The sequence below is a fragment of the Lactuca virosa genome, chromosome 6 (genome assembly GCF_052849685.1).
Source record: "Lactuca virosa cultivar CGN04683 chromosome 6, Lactuca_virosa_CGN04683_v6, whole genome shotgun sequence".
Taxonomy (NCBI): Eukaryota; Viridiplantae; Streptophyta; class Magnoliopsida; order Asterales; family Asteraceae; genus Lactuca; species Lactuca virosa.
Window position 1 is genome coordinate 52,818,859 of NC_136431.1, and position 23,540 is coordinate 52,842,398.

Below are 23,540 nucleotides of genomic sequence, written 5' to 3' on the forward strand. Positions count from 1 at the left end.
ACAATTATAGCAATTCAATTTAAAACAAACAATGGCTCTGATACCACTGATGGGTTTTAGATAAAACAAATAAACTAGAAAACAATTCCTAAGTTCACATGCAACCTACTTTGGATCTATGTTTTAACTATTGAACATACAACTTTGAATTGCAAAACAAGAACCCTAGAGGAGAAGGCTATTTTCGAAAATAGTAAACTAGGATTTAAGAGTTACATACCTTTCAATTGTTATAGCAAACAATTGATAATCCTCTTGATCTTGATCTTGATCTTGATCTTCTTGGAAGCTTAGCACCACAAATGTAATGCCTCTAATGGAATCACACCCAAGAGCTAGCAAGAAGGAAACTAGAAGGAGAGAGGGTAGAGAGAGTATGCAATTTCGGCCTAGGGTTTCTTTCAAAGAACACAATGACCGAAAATGTGAGCCAGGAGGCTCCTTAAATAGCTGAGGGATCTAGGGTTTTGGGAAAACCCTAATGCTCCTTGCTTAAGGCCTAAGCAAAGCCCAAGGGCCTTATCTAGAACCCATTGGACGAAATCTCTAGGGTTTCCCCTATGGATTTCGTCCACCTCCTTCCAAGGAGGTTCTGGATCCTTCCACTCGACTATTAGTTAATTGCAAACTAGTCCATGCACTCTATAATTAATTCTTTTAACCCCAAAATTAATTCTGATTAATTTCTGGCTAACTATTAATTAAACATAATGATTTCTAATTAATATATTAATCCACTAACATATTAATAAATCATTTATATATTAATTTATTAATCTTATAAATTAATATCTCTCCTTTCATAATTTCCTTGTCCAGTTGCTAGGTTAAGGGCAACCCAAAAGCACTGTGCTGCTATCAATTCAAGTTCATACCAATTATAGTTATGGGCTTAGACACCTAATCCAACACATACCTCCTAAACCCTAAATTTAGACCCTTAGCATCCATTGTTGTGTCTTTGAGCTCTTGAGGAGAAGTTGGTGCTTATTTTGCTCATTTTGAAGAGATTGAAGAAGATTGAAGGTGCATTGCTTAGTGGGAAGCTTAGAGATCCAGAATCATCACTCATTTAGAAAGTGGTCAAGTTCATACCTTGTCTTCTCCTTGCTTAGATCTCTTCATATTATGGTTTTATGCTTCTTTGTCCCCTTTTGGTTGGTCTTGATGGGTTGAGGCCGTTTTAGAAGCTAAGTCATGTAGATCTAGATGTTTGGAGGGTTCATTAAGCTTAAAGGTGCAAGCTTTATGGTGTTTATGGTCTCATGCATGCATTAAGTCATCTATCAAGTCCTTTTGAGCTTTAAGAGCTTCATTAAGCCATGCATGCACATAAAGTTGGCAACTTTATGTGATTAACAACCTTAAGGAAGTCAAATCTAAGCTTGGGACGTGGTCTTAATCGATTAAGAGCTAAAATAGGAAGTTGGTTGTAACGCCTGGTTCCTGGTATGTATTTAACTTATAATTTATTCCATTCTATAGAGCAAATCGACGAGTTGGGAGCCCCAAACTCGTCGAGTAGAGATCATAAGGGTCGCGTATTTTAAGTAACCTACTCGACGAGTTAGGAGGCCTCAACTCGACGAGTAGGCTAGCAGAGATGAAACCCTAATTTTCAGGGTTTGCACCCTATGTAAACACCTTAACCCCAAGGTGTTGGCCTCATTTCCAGCCTCCAAGTCCCTAACCCTAGATCTCGAAACCCTAATGCTATTGTGAGAGTTTGTGAGCCATTTTAAGTGTTTTGGTGTGTGCTTGAAGCCATTGGAATAAGGAAAAGCTTGAGGACACAAGAAGGAGTCTGTAGATCCAGAATCCTTGCCTCATCCACGACATTTTGTTGGTATAAAGCTTGAACCTTGCCTTCTTTTGGGGTGATTTTGCTTTGTTTTGGTCTAAATATCATGGTCCTCGGGAGTTGGACGTCCCAAATGGGTTTACACTGCAGATCTAAGGTCTTGAGGGGTTTTCATGGCATAAAGGTGCCAACTTTATGGCCATGGAAGACCCATGCAACCTTTAGACCATCATTTTGGCCTTTTGGAGCTTCTAATGGCCATGCATGTGGAGAAAGCTAGGACTTTACGTGATCTTCTTGTCCCTAGAGTCCAGATATATGACCTCATGGTCTATCTTGTAGTTTTGGTGATATTTGGATTAAGACTTTGGTCTTTTTGGGTTAAGGTTTGAGCTTAATCCATTTAGGAAAGGTATTAATGGGTAAAGTTGGAAACTTTACTCTTCTAAAGACATTTCCAGTCGAGATCTGAAGTATAGGGTTTAGGTCTGAAGAATAATGGCTTAATGAGTTAAAAAGGGATTAACAGACTGAAGAACTCGATGAGTTCATGAAGGAACTTGACGAGTTGAATGGAAGTGTCCCCATTCTGTTGATAAGGATGAACTCGACGAGTTCATGGAAGAACTCGACGAGTTGGATCGTGAAATCACAATTCTGTGATTAATAGGAACTCGGCAAGTTGAAAGGTAACTCGACGAGTTGAGTCAACTCGGAGCGTTGACTTCAAGTTTGACTTTAACCTTGACGTTGACATTAACCATAGTTGACCCTAAAGGGGTTATGAGTATGAAATGGTATCTAAGGGGTTGTTTTGGTTCAGGGAGTGAGCAGAGTTGATTATGGGGTAGAGACGTTTCAGCTATCATCCGACATTGGAGGTGAGTTTTCCTCCTGTATGAACGGGTCGAAGGCACCAATGTCAGCCCATATATTTATGTTAGTATGTTCCGGACAAAGGTCCGATGTCGGGCGGTGCCCGATGTATGCTTATATAATTTCCGAATTTCAGTCCGATGTCGGGCGATGCCCGAGGAATGTTTGTATGCTCGATGTCTTCGTGATTCTTGCATGTGTCTGTATTTGTATGTTTTCGGATTACGGTCCGATGTCGGGCAATGCCCGAGGAATGTTTGTATGCTTTCCGGATTACGGTCCGATGTCGGGCGGGGCCCAAGGAATGTTTATATGCTTATGTTATATGATTATTCTATGTGTATTGTTGATATGTATGTATGTATACCGAGCTTTGCTCGATGTCGGGCGGGGCCCGATGCTGGACACAGTCCGATGTCGAGCGGGGCCCGATGTTGGACACTGTCTGATGCCGGGCGGGGCTCGATGAAGCGGGCGGGACCCATGATATGTTATTACGTGATTATGTGATTATGTGTATGATATGTGGTAGTTTGAGGAAACTCACTAAGCTTCGTGCTTACAGTTTTCAGTTTTGGTTTCAGGTACTTCCGGTAGTAAAGGAAAGAGCTCGGGATGATTGCATTGCACACACCATAATGTTTAGCCTGAGATGATTTACTCTGATGTTTTGATTTGGAAACAATGTTTTGAGATACTTTGACTTGTGTTTTGATGGAATGTTTTTACAACTATGGTTTACTTAATAATAAAAAAATGAAATTTTTGGTCATGAATTTTGGGATGTTTCAAGTTGGTATCAGAGCCTTGATTTGAGGGATTCGGACACAATGTCGGGTGTGTCTGAACTCAAACTGAGGACTTGGCATTAAAATTAAAAGAAAATCATTTTTATGAAAAGGATTTCCAAAAAGAGAAAATGGTGTGGTGTATGCAATCAGCCGAGCTCAAGTAAGTTCTCCCAAATTACCCATACATGTTTGTTATGATTATGAGAACTGCATGCTAGATTAGGGCTAAAGATCTAGGAAGGATGCCTTATGTGCCTGTTGTATGTGTATGAGAAATGCATGTTATATTAAGGCTAAGGATCTAGGAAGGATGCCTTGTATGCCTACTGTATTAGCTTATTGAACTGCATGCTAGTACTGATTAGTCAGTGATATGATTGATGGGTTTTAGGTAAAACAAATAAACTAGAAACAATTCCTAAGTTCACATGCAACCTACTTTGGATCTATGTTTTAACTATTGAACATACAACTTTGAATTGCAATACAAGAACCCTAGAGGAGAGAGGCTATTATCGAAAATAGTAAACTAGGGTTTAGGGTTTACATACCTTTCAATTGTTATAGCAAACAATTGATATTCCCTTGATCTTGATCTTGATCTTCTTGGAAGCTTTAGCACCACAAGTGTAATGCCTCTAATGGAGTCACACCCAAACTAGCAAGAAGGAAAGTAGAAGAGAGAGAGAGGAGAGGGAGTATGCAAAATCTCGGCCTTAGGGTTTCTTCAAAAGAAAGAGTCACCAAAAACATGAACCAGGAGGCTCCTTATATAGCTGAGGGATCTAGGGTTTAAGGGAAACCCTAGTTATCCTTTGCTTAGGGCCTAAGCAAACCCAAGGGCCTTATCCAAGCCCCTATGGACGAAATTATTAGGGTTTCCCCTAAAGATTTCGTCCACCCTCTTCCAAGGGGGTTCTAGAGCCTTCCACTCAACTATTAGATAATTGCAAACTAGTCCCTGCACCTTATAATTAATTCTTTTAACCCCAAAATCAATTCTGATTAATTTCTGGCTAACAATTAATTAAACATAATGATTTCTAATTAATATATTAATCCATTAACATATTAATAAATCATTTATATATATATATATATATATATATATATATATATATATATATATATATATATATATTAATTTATTAATCTTATAAATTAATATCTCTTCTTTCATAATTTCCTTGTCCAGTTGCTAGGTTGAGGGCAACCCAAAAGGACTGTGCTGCTATCAATTCAAGTACATACCAATTATAGTTATGGGCTTAGACACCTAATCCAACAGTCTCCCACTTGGATAAGTCTGTAACTATAATTGCTAGTATGCCTTCTAAATTTGACCAGCAAATTGTAGCTTCCAAAAGCTGCTGCCGAACTCTGACCCAGTCAGTTACGTGTCCTAAGATAAGTGATCATATAACCCTTCGTTCTGCTTGATATCCCCAGACAAAAGACATGGAATGTAATCAATCTCTTTGTAAAGAATCTATGTTTCCCGATTCCTGATTTGTGATGATGTAGGACTTCTAATCGAACACATCAATTTAGTCCTGGCTGGGCCCAGCACATAAGTCAACACCAAATCATCGAGGGGCCCACAGATATCGCTTTTCCTGTTAGGGCAAAAGGAACGAATAAACGTTGACTCATATGCTTGTATCTTTTACTCATCAAATTATGCATGACAATACGTTTTATAACACCAAGTTACTGATGCGTTTTCGTATCACCAATGCACAACCGACTTGTAAATTACAACTCATATATCTTCGTTTCAAGATTATAAGATATTATCGTCTCAGTATTACTCGTGATGAATTCCATGAAGTAATACTCTGAGCGTGGGTTTATCCAATACTCAAATCTCAATTTCTGAGTACTCATGAACATTGCAGCAATTCTATTGCCATGTCTATCCTTAGACAATCTGCAATCCAATTCATGACAGTCTTAATTCACTACTTACTTCCAAGAGTACGAGCGACTGTGGAGTTTGAATAATCTCATTATTCAGGAAGTAAAACATGCAAAATATGAAACACAATAATAAACAATTGACAAAAGGTAGTAGCCAAACTTATAAATAATACTTTATTATTTAATCACCAAAAGTCAATTACATTTACTTTGTTACAAGTTTCAAAAACTAATCTAACTACTAAAACTAATATCATCTTTCAGTCCTATGCTCCTAGCATGCTGAATATGCTTAGCCCTACTCAGACCCTTTGTGAGGGGATCTGCTGGGTTATCTTCAGATGACACCCTCTTTACTATAAGATGGCCTTCTTCAACTCTCTGTCTAATGAAATGGTACTTTCTGTCGATATGTCTGGTCTTACCATGATCTCTCGGTTCCTTTGTCAAGGAAACCGCTCCTTCATTATCGCAGAACAGTTCCATAGGCTCCTGGATGGTTGGAACAACTCCGAGATCCCCGATGAAGTTCCTCAACCAAGCTGCTTCTTTCGACGCTTCACTTGCTGCTATGTACTCTGATTCACAAGTAGAATCAGCCACCGTATTTTGCTTGGAACTCTTCCAAGTAACTGCTCCTCCATTCAGTAAAAATACCCAGCCCGACTGAGAACGGAAGTTATCTCTATCCGTCTGAAAGCTGGCATCACTGTAACCATCTACTCTCAAAGTATCACTGCCACCAAGCACAAGAACCCAGTCCTTTGTCCTTCGCAAATACTTGAGTATATTCTTAACTGCTATCCAATGAGCTCTACCTGGGTTTCCCTGATAGCGACTGACCATGCTCAAAGCAAATGCCACATCAGGGCGAGTACATGTCATAGCGTACATGATCGATCCGACAGCGGAAGCATAAGGTACACGACTCATGTCATCTATTTCAACATCTGTACTCGGGCATTGAGTCTTACTCAATTTGGTATTGCTCTGGATAGGTAGCTCTCCCTTCTTGGAATTTTCCATACTAAACCTCTTTAGTACCTTATCCAAGTATGTGCTCTGACTAAGTCCAATTAGTCTCTTCTTTCTATCTCTCAATATTCTAATCCCAAGAATATAGGCAGCTTCTCCAAGGTCTTTCATTGCAAAACACTTTCCAAGCCAAGACTTAACCTCTTTCAAGGTTGGAACGTCGTTACCAATGAGTAATATGTCATCGACATATAACACCAGAAAAGTTACTATACTCCCACTAGCCTTGATATACACACAAAACTCATCTTCACTTCTAGAGAAACCAAACTCTTTGACTTTCTCATGGAAGCAAAGATTCCAACTGTGAGTTGCTTGTTTCAATCCATAAATGGATTTCTCAAGCTTGCACACTCTATTGGGAAACTTTGCATCAACAAAACCCTCTGGCTGACTCATGTAAACATCTTCAGCCAACTTCTCATTAAGGAAAGCAGTTTTGACATCCATCTGCCAGATTTCATAATCATGAAAGGCAGCTATGGCGAGCAATATCCTAATAGATTTAATCTTAGCCACTGGCGAAAAAGTCTCATCATAGTCAACCCCTGGGGTTTGAGTAAAACCTTTTGCAACCAGTCGAGCCTTGAATGTATGCACATTCCCATCCATGTGTGTCTTCTTCTTGAAGATCCATTTGCACCCAACTGTCTTGCGACCTGGTGCACTATCAACCAAATTCCAAACTTGGTTGTCATATATGGACTTAATCTCGCTGTCCATTGCCTCTTTCCACTTGGAAGCCTCTGGGCCTGCCATTGCTTCCTTATAAGTGACTGGTTCATCTAAGTTTACCAGTGTTCTGTCACTTATGAATGTGTCACCATCTGAAGTAATATGAAAACCATACAACTCAGGTGGCACACTCACCCTAGTGGATCTTCTAAGAGGTAATGAGTTATCAATTGGTTCAACAGGAACTGTTTCCTCTGGTTGAGTGCTAGTGTCATCTAAGGTTCCTTCATTGGCTGACTCTTGAATTTCTTCAAGGTCAATAGTGCTCCCACTGTCCTCTTTGAATATGAGCTCTCTTTCAAGAAAGACTCCTCTTCGTGCTACAAAGACCACGTTCTCACTAGGCCTGTAGAACAAATATCCAAAAGACTGCTTTGGGTAACCAATGAAAACACATTTCTCACTTCTAGCTGCTAGCTTGTCGTGAGTCTCTCGTCTTACGAAAGCTTCACAACCCCAGACTTTAATATGTGCTAACGAGGGAACTTTCCCTGTCCACATTTCGTGAGGTGTTTTGGCAACCTTCTTTGTAGGGACAAGATTGAGGATGTGGGCGGCTGTCTCTAAGGCATACCCCCAGAAGTGAATAGGAAGCAAAGCTCGACTCATCATAGAACGAACCATGTCTAACAAGGTTCGATTGCGCCTCTCAGCTACACCATTTAACTGAGGTGTCCTAGGAGGAGTCAATTGTGAGACTATCCCACATTCTTTCAGATAGTCGTTAAACTCGATACTAAGATACTCCCCGCCTCTATCGGATCTAAGTATCTTTATCTTTCTGCCCAATTGATTTTCGACTTCATGTTTAAACTCTTTGAACTTTTCAAAAGTTTCTGACTTATGCTTGATCAAGTAGATATATCCATATCTGCTATAATCGTCAGTGAAAGTCACATAGAATCGATTAGCATCTCTTGTAGTTGATCTGAAGGGCCCACACACATCTGTGTGTATGAGATCCAACAGACCTTCACCTCTTTCACAAGACCCTGTGAATGGTGATTTTGTCATCTTTCCCAAAAGACAAGATTCACACATATCATCTGACTTTAGGTTAAATGATTCCAACACTCCATCCTTTTGGAGTTGGGCTATGCGTTTCTTGTTAATGTGTCCAAGACGACAATGCCACAAGCATGCCTTGTCTACACTATTAGACAAGTCAATATTAAGTACACTATTTCCTAGGCTATCAACACAAGTCACTGTTTCATACACACCATTACAAGGCAAAGCTTCAAACATAAAAACACCATTCTTATAAACAGAAATTGAACCATTCAAATCATTAAAAGAATATTTAAAACCTTGTCTGAACAATGCATGAAATGAAATAATGTTTCTCGTCATCTCAGACGAATAGCAACAATTTATTAAATCTAATCTAACATCATTACTAAGTAGAAGCTGATAAACTCCGATCTTGGTTACTGGTGAAGACTTTTTGTTTCCCATGATCAGGTTTATCCTTCCTCGCTCTATCTCCTCACTTTCCTTTAGACCCTGCAAATCAGAACAGATATGAAAACCACATCCTGTATCAAGGACCCATGAACGAGAAAATAATGAGTTATTAGCAGAAATAGTGTAAATACCTGCCGAAGATGGCTTCACTTTGCCATCCTCGATATCTTGCAGATATTGTGGGCAAGATCTCTTCCAATGCCCCTTTTGGTTGCAGTAAAGCAAACTGCCTCTTTTGGATCAGAAACATGGGGAGTGGAACCATTGGGCTTAGCCTTTGGGCCATTACTAGATGACCTAGCTTGAGTCTTGCTCTTCCAGTTTTGCTTGGGAGGACATTTCCTCTTTTTCCCCTTTCCCTGTCCAATAGCCAAAACAGGGGCACTCGTAGGTGTGGAGGGTATACTTTTACCCTTCATCCCTGCCTCAGCTGTCTGCAACAAGTTGTGCAATTGGGCCAAGGTCTGCTCAGTATTGTTCAAATGGTAAGTTAGAATAAACTGACCATAACATTCAGGAAGTGAGTTCAAGACCATGTCAATGGCCAATTCCTCATCAAAGTGAATATTGAGCTTGACCAAACGCTCTATGTAGCATTGCATTCTTTGCACATGTGACACAACCGACTCCCCATCTTTCATCTTGGAAGTCATGAGTTACTTGACTACTTCGAACTTTTCTTGACGAGCTCGCTTATGGTACTTTTCCATAAGGTCCTTGTTCATCTCGAAATGCCAGTAGTCCTCATAGTACCTCTGCAGTTCTGGGGACATAGTTGCCACCATGATGCATGCCACTTTGGTAGCATCATCGTAATGTTTCTTGTAGGCAGCAAGATCTTCAGGAGTAGCTTCATTCTCATCAAGCTCTTTGAGCTCCTTTTCAAGAACATATTCTTTGTTCTCGAAGCGAAGAGCCATCTTGATGTTGCGCATCCAATCGTTATAGTTTGAGCCATCCATAACGACTTTGGAGCATATATTGAGCAAAGAGAAGTTTTGGTTGGAGGAGGACGAAGCAGAAGTGTTTCCAGGAGTAGACATCTGAAAAGAAAGAAAGTTTTAGTTAGATTTCAAGATACCTTAATAGAATAACCCAAAGATATAGTATCAAGGTTAGGATCCAACTATGAAGATTCACAACTTAGAAATGGGATGCCGAGATCCAAGTGCAAATTTCATAAAGGTAGGTGAATGACGATTCACCAATTCCACCATTAGACGAAACAAACGAAGTGAAATTCCTAATTCTTTTGAGATACATTGAAACTATTCAATGGCATGTTTTATTCTCAGATTATGCTCTTCTATTTGTGACTGGGATGCCGAGGATCACAAACAAGATGTGAATAACCATGCAAATGTGCTTGGTAACCTCATTGTCTTTATCATTAACTATTGATGTGCTGGTAAACCACACACGCTCCATCAAAATGACAATTATGAGATACCCATTGCTACTCTTTATTAGTGCCTTTTAGTGTGCTGGTTAACCACACACGCTCCACTAACGACCAATAAAGCATAATGTGCAATTTCATGGATTAGCATACTTTTCACATTTTTCCTAAAGTAACTAGAGTTGGGATTTTGAAAATAATGTTCTAGTACTTTCTTTAATATCATTATACTTTTAATGAGAAGTAGTTGTCCTATCAAATCCGTTCTGCTAACGACCCTCCACTAATCAAGGAAGCGGTGGGTGAGAGTGGACACCCATTCAACTACCATTTTATAGGCAGTTTCCTTATACCCCCCTTATAGATTAGCTTCGTGAATGAGGCATACTAGCGATTTGACTGACCATATTCTTATACATATAATATTAAACCTTTAATTATAATATATATATAAGGTGTGTTTTAAAACATTTTAAAACTTCAAGGGTTTATAAATTTCGAAATTTAAGCTATTAAATTTAAATTTAAATAAACCAATTAACTAGATTTAATATTTATCTATTAATTAACTATTAATCAAATTATTAAATCTTGTAAGGATTATCTAATTTAAATTAATCAATTAATTTAATCCTAATCCTTATCCCTCTAATTTCGAAAAATAGGGTAAGGATAATTATCCAATTAATCTAATTAAGTAACAATTATCCAAAAAACAAGAAACCCTAGTTATCCTCTAGCATATTTCGAAATTCATAAGGGAGGAGGCTAGGGTTTTCAAAACCCTAACCCTAATTTCGATTAGGGTTCTTTGGAGGCTAGGGTTTTCGAAAACCCTTCAATCCAAAACCCTAATTGCGAAAATTTGGCCTTTAGGGTTTAATGGCTATAAACCCTAATTTGCAATTCAACTATTATAGCAATTCAATTTAAAACAAACAATGGCTCCGATACCACTGATGGGTTTTAGGTAAAACAAATAAACTAGAAACAATTCCTAAGTTCACATGCAACCTACTTTGGATCTATGTTTTAACTATTGAACATACAACTTTGAATTGCAATACAAGAACCCTAGAGGAGAGAGGCTATTATCGAAAATAGTAAACTAGGGTTTAGGGTTTACATACCTTTCAATTGTTATAGCAAACAATTGATATTCCCTTGATCTTGATCTTGATCTTCTTGGAAGCTTTAGCACCACAAGTGTAATGCCTCTAATGGAGTCACACCCAAACTAGCAAGAAGGAAAGTAGAAGAGAGAGAGAGGAGAGGGAGTATGCAAAATCTCGGCCTTAGGGTTTCTTCAAAAGAAAGAGTCACCAAAAACATGAACCAGGAGGCTCCTTATATAGCTGAGGGATCTAGGGTTTAAGGGAAACCCTAGTTATCCTTTGCTTAGGGCCTAAGCAAACCCAAGGGCCTTATCCAAGCCCCTATGGACGAAATTATTAGGGTTTCCCCTAAAGATTTCGTCCACCCTCTTCCAAGGGGGTTCTAGAGCCTTCCACTCAACTATTAGATAATTGCAAACTAGTCCCTGCACCTTATAATTAATTCTTTTAACCCCAAAATCAATTCTGATTAATTTCTGGCTAACAATTAATTAAACATAATGATTTCTAATTAATATATTAATCCATTAACATATTAATAAATCATTTATATATATATATATATATATATATATATATATATATTAATTTATTAATCTTATAAATTAATATCTCTTCTTTCATAATTTCCTTGTCCAGTTGCTAGGTTGAGGGCAACCCAAAAGGACTGTGCTGCTATCAATTCAAGTACATACCAATTATAGTTATGGGCTTAGACACCTAATCCAACAATGATGGCATGTTTAGGATGTGCCTGGTTTTGGTTACTCAATGCTCAAATGCTGCTTACTTTGTGCTCTTACGAGTTCTAGTTATCTTTAATTAACTAGTAAACGAATAGGTTAAGTTACATATTACAATGACTAAATAATTTCAAAAGGTTAGGTCTAGCCCTCTTTCGCAGCTCTTGTCTGAGTCCAACCGTTGTAGGGTAGGACCTCTCATTCGAAGAATTATCTGGTCTTAGTGATATGTAATGGTATTTGCGAACTAGTTAGGGAAAGATAGCAGGGACTTCTTATGCGGCTGATGGCGAAGAGTGGGACGAAGATTACCCTAGGGCAAGCCTAGGATGAGATTAGCGGAAAGCAATAGTAGTGAAAGAGACTTGGTGGAGTCAAGGCAATTCTTGAGGAAAGCACGGATAGATGTGGAAAGTAGTATGGGTTCGTACTACTGAAAGAAGAGGATCTGTACTCAAATCAAGGAGGGCTGAGATGAAACCAGGGAACTTGTAGTGTGTGAGATCCCTCGAGTTATGATGAGTATTCTGATGATTGTTATGGTGTATTTTCAGTATGGTGACGCTACGCACTAGACCAGTTGGCAATTCTGGCGCCGACAAGGGATCAGGCTCAGGCTCTGGAGTCGGGCAGCTCGATGATCAGATAAGGGAGTTCATTTCATCTGAGATCACGCGCAGTGTCATGGACCAGACTTATGTGATCTTAGGTACGATCAAGGAGGCATTTTGGAGATTTTGGATGAGAGGTTGGGTGCATTCCGCACTAAGATGGCGGCCATGATAGGGACGTGCACGTTGACGTTCAGGGAGTTCCAAGCTTGTGGAGCTCCAAACTACCATGAGGCTAGGGACCCCATTGCTAGCAGCAGGTGGTTGGCGGATGTCGCCAACGCCTTTCGCACCAGTCGTTGTCCCGAGAGACACAAGGTCCGACTTGCTTCCTGCCTTCTAAAGGACAGGGCGCAGGATTGGTGGGAGGAGGTTAGACGAGCTATTGGATATGATGTCGCTATTGATGCGATGACCTGGAGTGATTTCTCGGCCAGATTCAGGGCCGAGTTTGCACCTGTGATCGAGGTGCAACAACCTGCGAGGGTGTTCCAGGATCTCCAGCAGAATACTGAGACGGTGGCCGAGATCACCGCCATGGTCAGGGAGAGGGCCCTTCTTGTTCCGCAGTACGTGGCAGACGAGGAGATGAAAAAGACTCGGTACCATGAGATGCTGAGGAGTGATATCCGGCAGTTTGTTAGCCGCTCCAGCTACAAGACGCTGGAGGATATGATAGCGAGGGCTTGGGAAAAGGAGCTGGATTTGGAGATGGAGAGAAAGAGGAAACTAGATGGGGTTCAGACAGGGAGTGCGGCCAAAAAGTGTAACATCCGAATCATGAGGTATAAAATATTGGTCTTTGCACTTGGAAGAGGCTCATGACGTGAGCCATAGTGGTCACGTCATGAGTAGGGCAGTTGACTCTTTGACCCACTTCCTCGAACCTCACGACGTCAGGCATTAGTTCTTACGACGTGAGCCAGACCTGATGCCCCCAAACCCCAAAAATCGGGTATAAAACACAACGATGAGGCTAGGGTCGCCCATCTTCAGCCTCTTTCACTCTCAAGTCACTGAAAACCCTAAATTTGATCCTTTTGAGCCCCTTGAGCCATTGTTGGAGGTTTTGGTGTTAATGGTGTTTTGTTTTCTTTGAAGAAGAAGCTCTTGTGGTGACTCATTTTGGCAAGATAAGCACATCTTTGGGGACTAGCTGAACTTGTGAGCTCCAGTAAGGTATAACGATCCTACCTTTTCACTTAAGGTTGTTAGATCTACGTTTTGGCTACCTTCTTTGCATGAGATCTTGGCTTATCAAGCATGAGGTTCATAAAGTTAGCAACTTTATGAACCATTGAGTCATTTGCTGTATTAGAACCCCTGGATCTGGACTTTGGTGCAAGTTATGGCCCCCAAGCTTGAATCTTTATGATTATATCAACATTTGACCTAGCTAATGATTAAATCATGCATTGGACATGCATGGCTGAAATAATATGATTTTTATGGTCTTTTAAACTAGAAAAGGTATTCTGGAAAGTCCCAACTCTCGTCTTAAAGGATTAAGAGCTTTATGCTCACAGAACAGTTCTCACAGCGTGAGGGGTATAGCCTTACGACGTGAGCACGACGATGTCCCCAGTCTGAGACCCTGAGACAAGTAAACCGGGTTGACTCGATGTGTCAACCCAAGCCGAGTTAACTCTCACGACGTGAGACGAGGAAGTTCACGACGTGAGGATAGAAGGATAAGGAAGGTTGGATCATTTCCTTGGAATATGCTACTATGGGCCTATTGGATTATTCTTTTGGGGCTGGTAGTGGATTAAGTCACTTGTTTGACTTGATGAAGGGTCCATTCTAGGAGTTGGGCCCAATTTAGAAAATTAGGCCATAAGTAGGACGTTAGTGGGCTTGGGCCAAGCTATAAAGAATTGGGCTTCATGCTATGGACTTGGGCCTAGGTCATGGACCATACTAGATTAGGGGTAAAATGGTCATTTTACCCTAAGAAGGATTATTGGATTTTGACTAAGTATTAATTGTGATAATGATAGTCGGGGAGTCGCGGAAGCAGCCGTTAAAGATTCCTTACCGAGAGATTCAGTTTTCAGCTTTGCGAGGTGAGTCCTCTTCCAGTAGGAACGGGTCTAAGGCACCAAGCCCGGTCCGTTTATGTATGTTAGCAATGTCGGGGTTAGCCCAATGTAGTTATATGTTTCCAGACTTCAGTCCGACGTCGGGGCAAGCCCGATGAATGTTTGTATGCTTGATGTCTTCGTGATTCTTGCATGTGTTTGTTTGTGTGTTCCGGGCTTTGGTCTGATGCTTGGTCAAGCTCGAGGAATGTTTATATGTTATATTATGTGTTTACGTTATATGCTTGTTGATTTGATATATGTATACCGGACTTAGATCCGATGTCGGGCGGGGCCCGATGCCAGACTTCGGTCCGATCAAGTTTTTGGCGCCGTTGTCGGGGATCTTTACTGCATATATTAGACGTGTACTTTACAGTAAAGATTTCAAAAACTTTGTTGGGGTTTTATTCTAACTTGATTCTAAGTATACTCAACACACATGCAGTAAAGATTTCAAAAACTTGATGCATGCAAATAACTACACCTAATTTTATATTTATAACCTAACTAACTTAACTAACTAAATTGCACCTAGGCAGTGTACCTAGTCAAATTATAGAATAGTCGGGTAAGTCGGGTGTCGATCACAGGGAACGGTTTTGACTAATTAATCTATCTACTACTAAATTAACCTAATTTTCTAGCAAAGTGGGGGTTTTATCTAATTTTGCAAGTTTAGATGAACTTAACTCTTACCACAAATTCAATTAGTAAACAAAACACTTATGTTAGTTCGAATGCGCTTTCCCTCAATGGTTTATAGATTAGCTATGACAATTACTGTTGGTTACCAATTAAGATAGTATTAGCAATTTAGTTCTAAATCTACTAACATTAATTAATTCATGTAAATCTATGTATGGTCACACAATAGCTAACACGAAATCAATTATTAAATGGAATTGGAGCCATGTAAGATTGATTTGAAAAACACACTTATGATCATAATATGAGTTCTCTAGCACAGACTAATTTTAATAATTCAATTGCTTATCTAAGATTGGTTTGATCTTAGCTCTAATAACCTAGTGTTCACTGAATTATTAGGTATTCAAATTCATGCAGATTCATATTCACTAACTACACAGAACAAGAATTTAAAGCAATCAAATATCAAATCAAACGTGCTAGGTTCAATCAATCAAACACAAGTCATAACCAACAAGTAAATCAAAACTAAGTTATTGAAACCATGAGTTTCAGCTTCATCTAGCTAACAGAAACAGCTAGATTTAGCTGGACATACTAACAAACAAACTCAAATAACTCATACTCAAAAACATAATTAAAGTATACCAAATTATTAAGCTAAAATGAACTCTTCTTTCTTCATTGGTAAACAACTTAATTCCAGAATTCTTCTCCCTCTGAATTTCGTCTCCGGGAACCCTCCAAGTTGCCCAAAAGTCCACCAAGTCGTGATGATCAAGCAAATATATAGTTTCTGATTTTTCCATTCTCACGACGTGAGCAAGTATGTCTCACGTCGTGAGCACGTAATTATCCGTGTTTGATAAGGATTCTTCCTCCCGATGCCTATTTTCTCGAATACTCCAACTCACGTCGTGAGTACGCGTTTTCGCTAGATTTTTATTCTTCTTTTCTTCAAGCCTCCAAAGTTCCATGTTTTGACGTTTTTAGTCTCTTTTCTTCAAAACGTCTTCTATTCGGCTGCAAAGTACAATTTAACCTTATAAGTATCATTATTTCATGCAAATAACCAAAATATTAATAAAAATGTACTTAAATATTGCCTAAAAACATGTACAAATATGGCAATATCAAAATACTCCACACTTATGCTTTGCTTGCCCTCAAGCAAGTCTAATTATTTAAACTCAAACCCTCATCACTAACATCACATAGAACAATCCATTTCAAGCTCAGCCATTATGCCAAGACCGCAACGCATGCATTTGTGTCTAAAATTTTCCTAAGAACCCCCCCTAATTCTAAATACTCACAATCCTCATAAACACTCGCCAACTTCTTTTGAACAACGCTCATTTTATTCATCCCTCCGAATCCATCCTCAGAAAACTTTCTAACCTCAGTGTATTTTTGTAAAGCTACCCAAGCGTACATAATCTAGAAATTACAATTTTTTTAGATACCACAATATGGAGTTCTTGAATTCTTCGCTTTCTTTGATAATTGATCTTTGACTTCTTTGAATTCACCACCTTTTTGTGTGATTTTTGGTATCTTCAACTTTTGAATTTCTTCAGAATTTTTGATCTTTGATCTTCAAACTTTATACTTCTATTGCTCCAAAAATTCTTCAGCTTTTTAGTAATTTCTCTTTCTTTATTTTTTTTTATATGTACTCACTTTTTTTCACTCAAAAACCTACATCCTTAAGCAGGGGCGCTTAACTTCAACCCTTATTGGTTAAAGTATTAGTCTTCCTGGATACATTTCTGGTACACGATGCTAAACATATTGAGATCCTCAAATTAAGCGAGGTTGTGTTTTTGTCCCATGATTTCACTAGAATAAAGGGGGCCACAAATGCACTATAATGTATATTGTCTCAACTAAACATTGAGCTCTCATCGGATCATCTCATACAAGACTAGCAACTTAAGTTCCAATTACTATTACTAGATTAATTTATTAGATTATAATTTCAAACCTATCAAAAATTTATTTCTAAATTTTTAAATTATCTAAATTTTCTAGCAATTTACTTTTTCTACCCCCTACCCCACACGTCGGAGATGTTGGCTATGCTCTTCTTCGCCTCGAGAGTATACAAGAATATCATCGATGAAAATGATTACGAAATTGTCAAGGAATGGGCGGCAGACTCGATTCATGAGGTCCATAAATGCAGCGGGGGCATTTGTTAGACCGAAGGGCATCACAACAAATTTGTAATGACCATAGCGAGTTCGGAAAGCAGTCTTAGAAATGTCCTCATCTCGGACTTTGAGTTGATGATAATCGGATCTCAGATCTATCTTTGAAAAGTAACTAGCCCCTTGAAGTTGGTCAAATAGATCATCGATCCGTGGAAGTGGATACCGATTTTTGATGGTGAGCTTATTCGGTTCCCTATAGTCAATGCACATCCTGAAGGATCCGTCTTTCTTTTTAACGAAAAGAACCGAAACTCCCCATGGAGAGAAGCTTGGTCTTATGAATCCTTTATCCAAGAGTTCGCTCAGTTGGCTTGATAATTCTTGCATTTCAGCGGGAGCCAACCTATAGGGTGATTTGGCGATCGGAGTGGCTCCAGGCACGAGGTCGATTCGGAATTCGACTTGTCTTTCTGGGGGTATTCCCGGAAGATCTTCTGCAAATACATCCGGGAAGTCACATGCGACTGGAATGCCTTGAATATTCACTTCTTCTTTAGTCTTATCCACCACGTGAGCAAGGAATGCGTAGTTCTTGTTGTGTAGACACTTTTGTGCCTTGATACACGAGATAAGGCGAAGATTTGTGTCGGGTTTATCTCCATAGATTATTAGGGTTTCGTGATCGGGAAGGTGAAGGCGAACGGCCTTCTCGTGACACATAATATCAGCATGATGGGGGCTTAACCAGTCCATGCCAATTATCACATCAAAACTCCTAACATTTACAGACATCAAATCTATCTGGAAAGAGTGGTTGTTTAGTGTTAACGTGCATCCTATATAGATATCTTTAGTTGATTCAGTCTTCCCATTAGCCATTTCCATCGTGAAGGTTTCATTAAGCTTCTGGAGTCGTTGATTTAGTAAATGTTTAAACTTATTACTAACGAAACTTCCCTCTGCTCCACTATCGAATAAGATGCATGCATATGTGTTGTTAAGTAGGAACGTACCGGTGACAACGGTAGGGTCTAGACTGCTTCACCTTGTCCCAAAGTCAAAACTCTTCCCGATCCCCCAGCTCCTTGATTGTTAACATTGGGGCAATTGCGCCTGAAATGCCCGGTCCGATGCCGGGCGGGGCCCGATGTAGCAGGCAAGGCCCAATGTATGTTACTATGTGATTATGTGTGGTAGTTTGGGGAGACTCGCTAAGCTTCGTGCTTACAGTTTTCAGTTTTGGTTTCAGGTACTTCCGCTAGCAAAGGGAAGAGCTCGGGATGACTGCATGGCACACACCATAGCTTTTAGTCTGGGATGTTTAGACTCTGATATTTGGCACATGATTTTGATACAGTATTTTATTATGATGATTTGAGATATACTCCCTCCGTCCCAAAATTATAGTCCATCTTTCCTTTTTGGTTTGTCCCAAAATAATAGTCCACTTCTAAAAATAAATAACATTTTTACCAAAATACCCCCTCATTATTACTTAACCAACTAAGCATTTAATGGAACATTAAATGCAAAGTAAGGACAAAACTGTCATTTTATTAAATAAAGTTAATGGTAATTAATGTTTTTCTTAATATGTGTGTTTTTTGTCTGTGGACAATAATATTGGGACGGAGGGAGTATGACTTATGGTTTTGTGAAATGACAAGTGGTATTTATGGTTTTTATAAATAACCAAATTAAATTTTTGGACCGTATTTTTGGGATGTTTCAAAAAACCCAAGGTATCAGATCACAGATCGAGGAGCCAGCAGGGTCGAAGCCGATGTGGTAAGTGCGGCAAGATGCGCGAAGGGACGTGCAGGGCGGGTAGTTCGGGGTGCTTCAAGTGCGGCTGGACTAGTCATGTCAGCAGGGATTGTACTACTACCACCACCACAACTACAGTATCTGATCTGATTTGCTTCCAGTGCAATCAGAGGGGCCATAAGAGGACCCATTGTCCGAGTTTAGCAGCAGCAGCAACGGGACAGGTGGCAGCACCCGCTAACACTGAGGATTACCGATGGCCGTCAGGGCCGGACAGAGGCGCCTACGACGAGGAGCAGAGCTTTTCAGCTGACTGTAGAGGAGGCACGTGCGGCTCCCGATGTTGTGAGGGGTATGTATTTTCTCCTTATCTATTGATTTATATCGACTATTGCTTATGTTTATGTGTTTCATTATAGGATCGTTCCTTGTAAACGGTATATCTGCCCTGGTATTATTTGATTCGGGGGCTACCCGGTCTTTTGTGTCGCTCGCGCTCAGCATGCGATTTGTGGAGCTCCAGGGGAGCTAGACTGTCCACTTGATGTACACTGCAGTTGTTTGATGAGTAGTTTTTCGTGGATTTAGTCCCCATTCCCCTGTGAGGGAATAAGGTTATCGTAATGATGGACTGGTTGAGCCCCAACGGGGCAGTGATCGACTGTGAGCAGCAACTAGTACGAGTTAGGACCCCAAGTGGTGGAGGGTTGGTGATTTAGAGCAAGAGGTCGCGCTCGAAAAGTAGAGACTAAGCTTCGTCCATAACTTTCGCATACGAGCTCCGTTTTTGACGTTATTTATATCCACACGTTGGTAAAAATAAAATCTACAACTTTCCTTTTTACTCCGTCGGCTAATTCTCGACCGATCTTAAATTTAACAATAGGAGGTGATTACACTGTTAAATGTCCGCGTAAAATTCATAACTTTTACATGCGGACTCCGTTTTCGTCTGTCTTTTTGTCGTTGAGTTCCTATTAATGAGATCTTCAACTCTCATTTAGGTCGCGTCAGCCAAAAACCGCTCGAACTAAAATTCAAGTTTCGGGTCGTGCACTGCTATGCCAAATCTTAGAAAAATCATAACTTCCTCATACGAAGTCAGATTTGGGCGTTCTTTATATCCCCGGAATCCTTGTTTCGACCACCACCACTTTATGTAAAGATATCGGGTTTATCTCACACTTTAATTTTGACGCTTATTTTTATTCTTTATTAATTATACCTTTATAATTAAGTATAAAGCACATAAATTCACATAATTTACATAATACTCAAATAATTCATCTTTATTACTTCAAAAAAAGTTACAATAGTTGACCTAGACTATTACATCATCTATTAATGCTTAGCCCCGAAACCCGGGCGTTACAAACTGTATATTTGCCCTGGTATTATTTGATTCGGGGGCTACCCGGTCTTTTGTGTCACTCGCGCTCAGCATGCGATTTGTGGGAGCTCCAGGGGAGCTAGACTGTCCACTTGATGTACACTGTAGTTGTTTGATGAGCAGTTTTCCGTGTATTTAGTCCCCATTCCCCTGCGAGGGAATAAGGTTATCGTAAGGATGGACTGGTTGAGCCCCAACGGGGCAGTGATCGACTGTGAGCAGCAATTAGTACGAGTTTGGACCCCAAGTGGGGGAGGGTTGGTGATTTAGGGCAAGAGGCCGCAGGGTGGACCGACTTTGTGTTCGACAGCGAGGGCGAGACGTTACCTTCAGCAGGGTTGCGCAGGTTATGTTGCCTATGTTATGGATAACCGGGATAAGGGTAAGGTGACCGTGGATGATGTACCAATCGTACGGGAGTACCCAGACGTGTTTCCAGAGGATTGACCTGGTTCCTGGTGCGGCTCCGATAGCCAAGGCACCATATCGGTTGGCTCCTCACGAGATGCAGGAGTTGTCTACACAGCTGCAGGAGCTGTTAGACAAGGGATTTATCAGGCCGAGCAGTTCGCCATTGGGAACCCCGATTCTGTTTGTGAAGAAGAAAGACAGGTCACATCGAATGTGTATAGATTACCGGGAGTTGAATAAGGTAACGGTGAAGAACCGTTATCCCCTTCCGAGGATTAACGATTTATTTGACCAGCTATAGGGTGCATCTTGGTTCTCCAAGATTGGTCTGCGATCAGGATATCACCAGATGCGAGTCAGGGACGACGATATGCAGAAGACAACCTTTCGGACTCGCTATGGTCATTACGAGTTTGTTGTGATGTCGTTTGGGCTCACCAATACTCCTGCCGCATTCATGGATCTCATGAACCGCGTGTGCAGACCAATGTTGGACTGGTCTGTGATAGTTTTCATCTATGATATCTTGGTTTACTCCAAGACTCAGGAGCAGCACGAGGAGCACCTGAGAGAGGTGCTGGAGACACTGAGGAGGGAGAGAATTTTCGCAAAGTTCTCCAAATGCGAGTTTTGGCTGCACGAGGTGCAGTTTCTGGGACACCTCGTCAACCAGAACGGTATACTGGTTGATTCGGCCAAGGTAGAGGTTGTGATGAGATGGGAGGTTCCGAGGTCTCCATCCGAGATTCGGAGTTTTCTTGGTCTAGTGGGTTATTATCGGAGATTCATCTAGGATTTCTCCAAGATTGTTTTTCCATTGACCCGAATGACCAAGAAGTCGGTGGCATTCCGTTGGGGGCCTGATCAGCAGGCAGCTTTCGAGACTCTCAGACAACGGTTGTGCGATGCACCGATTCTGACTTTGCCAGAGGGCGTCGACGATTCTGTGGTTTACTGTGACGCTTCGATCACGGGTATGGGTGCAGTGCTGATGCAGCGGGATCGCGTAAGAGCGTACGCTTCGAGGCAGTTGAAGCCTCATGAGGAGAATTACCTGACGCACGATTTGGAGTTAGGGGCTGTGGTTTTCGCCCTCAAGATTTAGCGACACTACCTTTATGGGGTTCGTTGTACCATTTACACGAACCACAAGAGCTTGAGGTATATGATGGACCAGCCGAATCTGAACATGAGGCAGCGTCGTTGGTTGGACGTGGTGAAGGATTATAACTGTGAGATCCTTTATCACCCGGGGAAAGCCAATGTGGTGGCCGATGCTTTTAGTCGCAAGGCGGCCGCAGCTCCGATTCGGGATATATGTCTGAGGATGACAGTGATAACTCCGTTGCTAGAGTAGATTCGGGAGGCTCAGGTCGAGGGTATGAAGGAGGAGCGTCGGAACTGTGAGCGAATCATAGGTCAGGTGGCTTCATTTGATTATGAGAGCCATGGGTTGTTGACCCTGCATCGGGGGGTCTGGGTTCCTTACTGGGGCAGTGTACGTCAGGTTCTGATGGAAGAGGCTCACAAGTCGAGATTCTCCATTCATCCCGGGACGTCGAAGATGTATCGGGATCTTCGCCCTAATTACAGGTGGCCCTGCATGAAGCGAGACATAGCTTGGTATGTGGAGCGATGCTTGACTTGTAGGAAAGTCAAGGCCGAGCACCAGCGACCTCACGGCAAGATGCAATCGTTGGAGATCCCCGTGTGGAAATGGGAAGACATCACCATGGATTTCATCACAAAGCTTCCCAAGACTGCACGTGGAGTAGATTCGATTTGGGTCATCGTGAATTGGTTGACCAAGAGTGCACATTTCATCCCGATCCAGGAAAGTATATCGGATGAGAAGCTAGCCGAGATCTACGTCCGCGAGGTAGTGGCACGACATGGAGTGTCAGTGTCGGTTATGCCAGACGGAGATGTTCGCTTCACTTCCAGATTTTGGAAGCGGTTCCATGACGAGATGGGTACTCATCTTCACTTCAGTACAATTTTTCACCCTCAGACGGATGGGCAGAGTGAGAGGACAATTCAGACTCCGGAGGATATGCTACGCACATGTGTGTTGGATTTTGGTGGGAGTTAGGATACGTATCTTCTGTTAGCGAAATTTTCGTATAACAACAGTTATCACGCTAGCATAGATCGACCTCCCTTCGAGATGCTCTACGGGAGGAAGTGTAGGACCCCGATTTGTTAGGGTGAGGTCGGTCAGAGAGTCATGGGGAGTACCGAAGTGGTACTCCAGACTACCGAGATGATCCAGCAGGTCCGGAGCAAGCTCCAGACTGCTCAGAGTCGGCAAAAGAGCTATGCCGACAAGCATCGGTCTGACTTGGAGTTTCAGGTGGGGGATATGATTCTCCTGAAGGTGTCACCTTGGAAAGGTGTCATCCGATTCAGGAAGCGGGGCAAGTTGGGTCCCAGGTACATTGGTCGATTTAGGGTTTTGGCTCGGGTGGGTCGCGTAGCTTATCGTCTTGATCTTCAAGCCGAGCTTAGTCAGATCCACATTACATTCCATGTCTCCCAGCTGCGGAAGTGCTTAGTGGATGATTTCGCAGTTGTGCCTTTGGAGGATATTC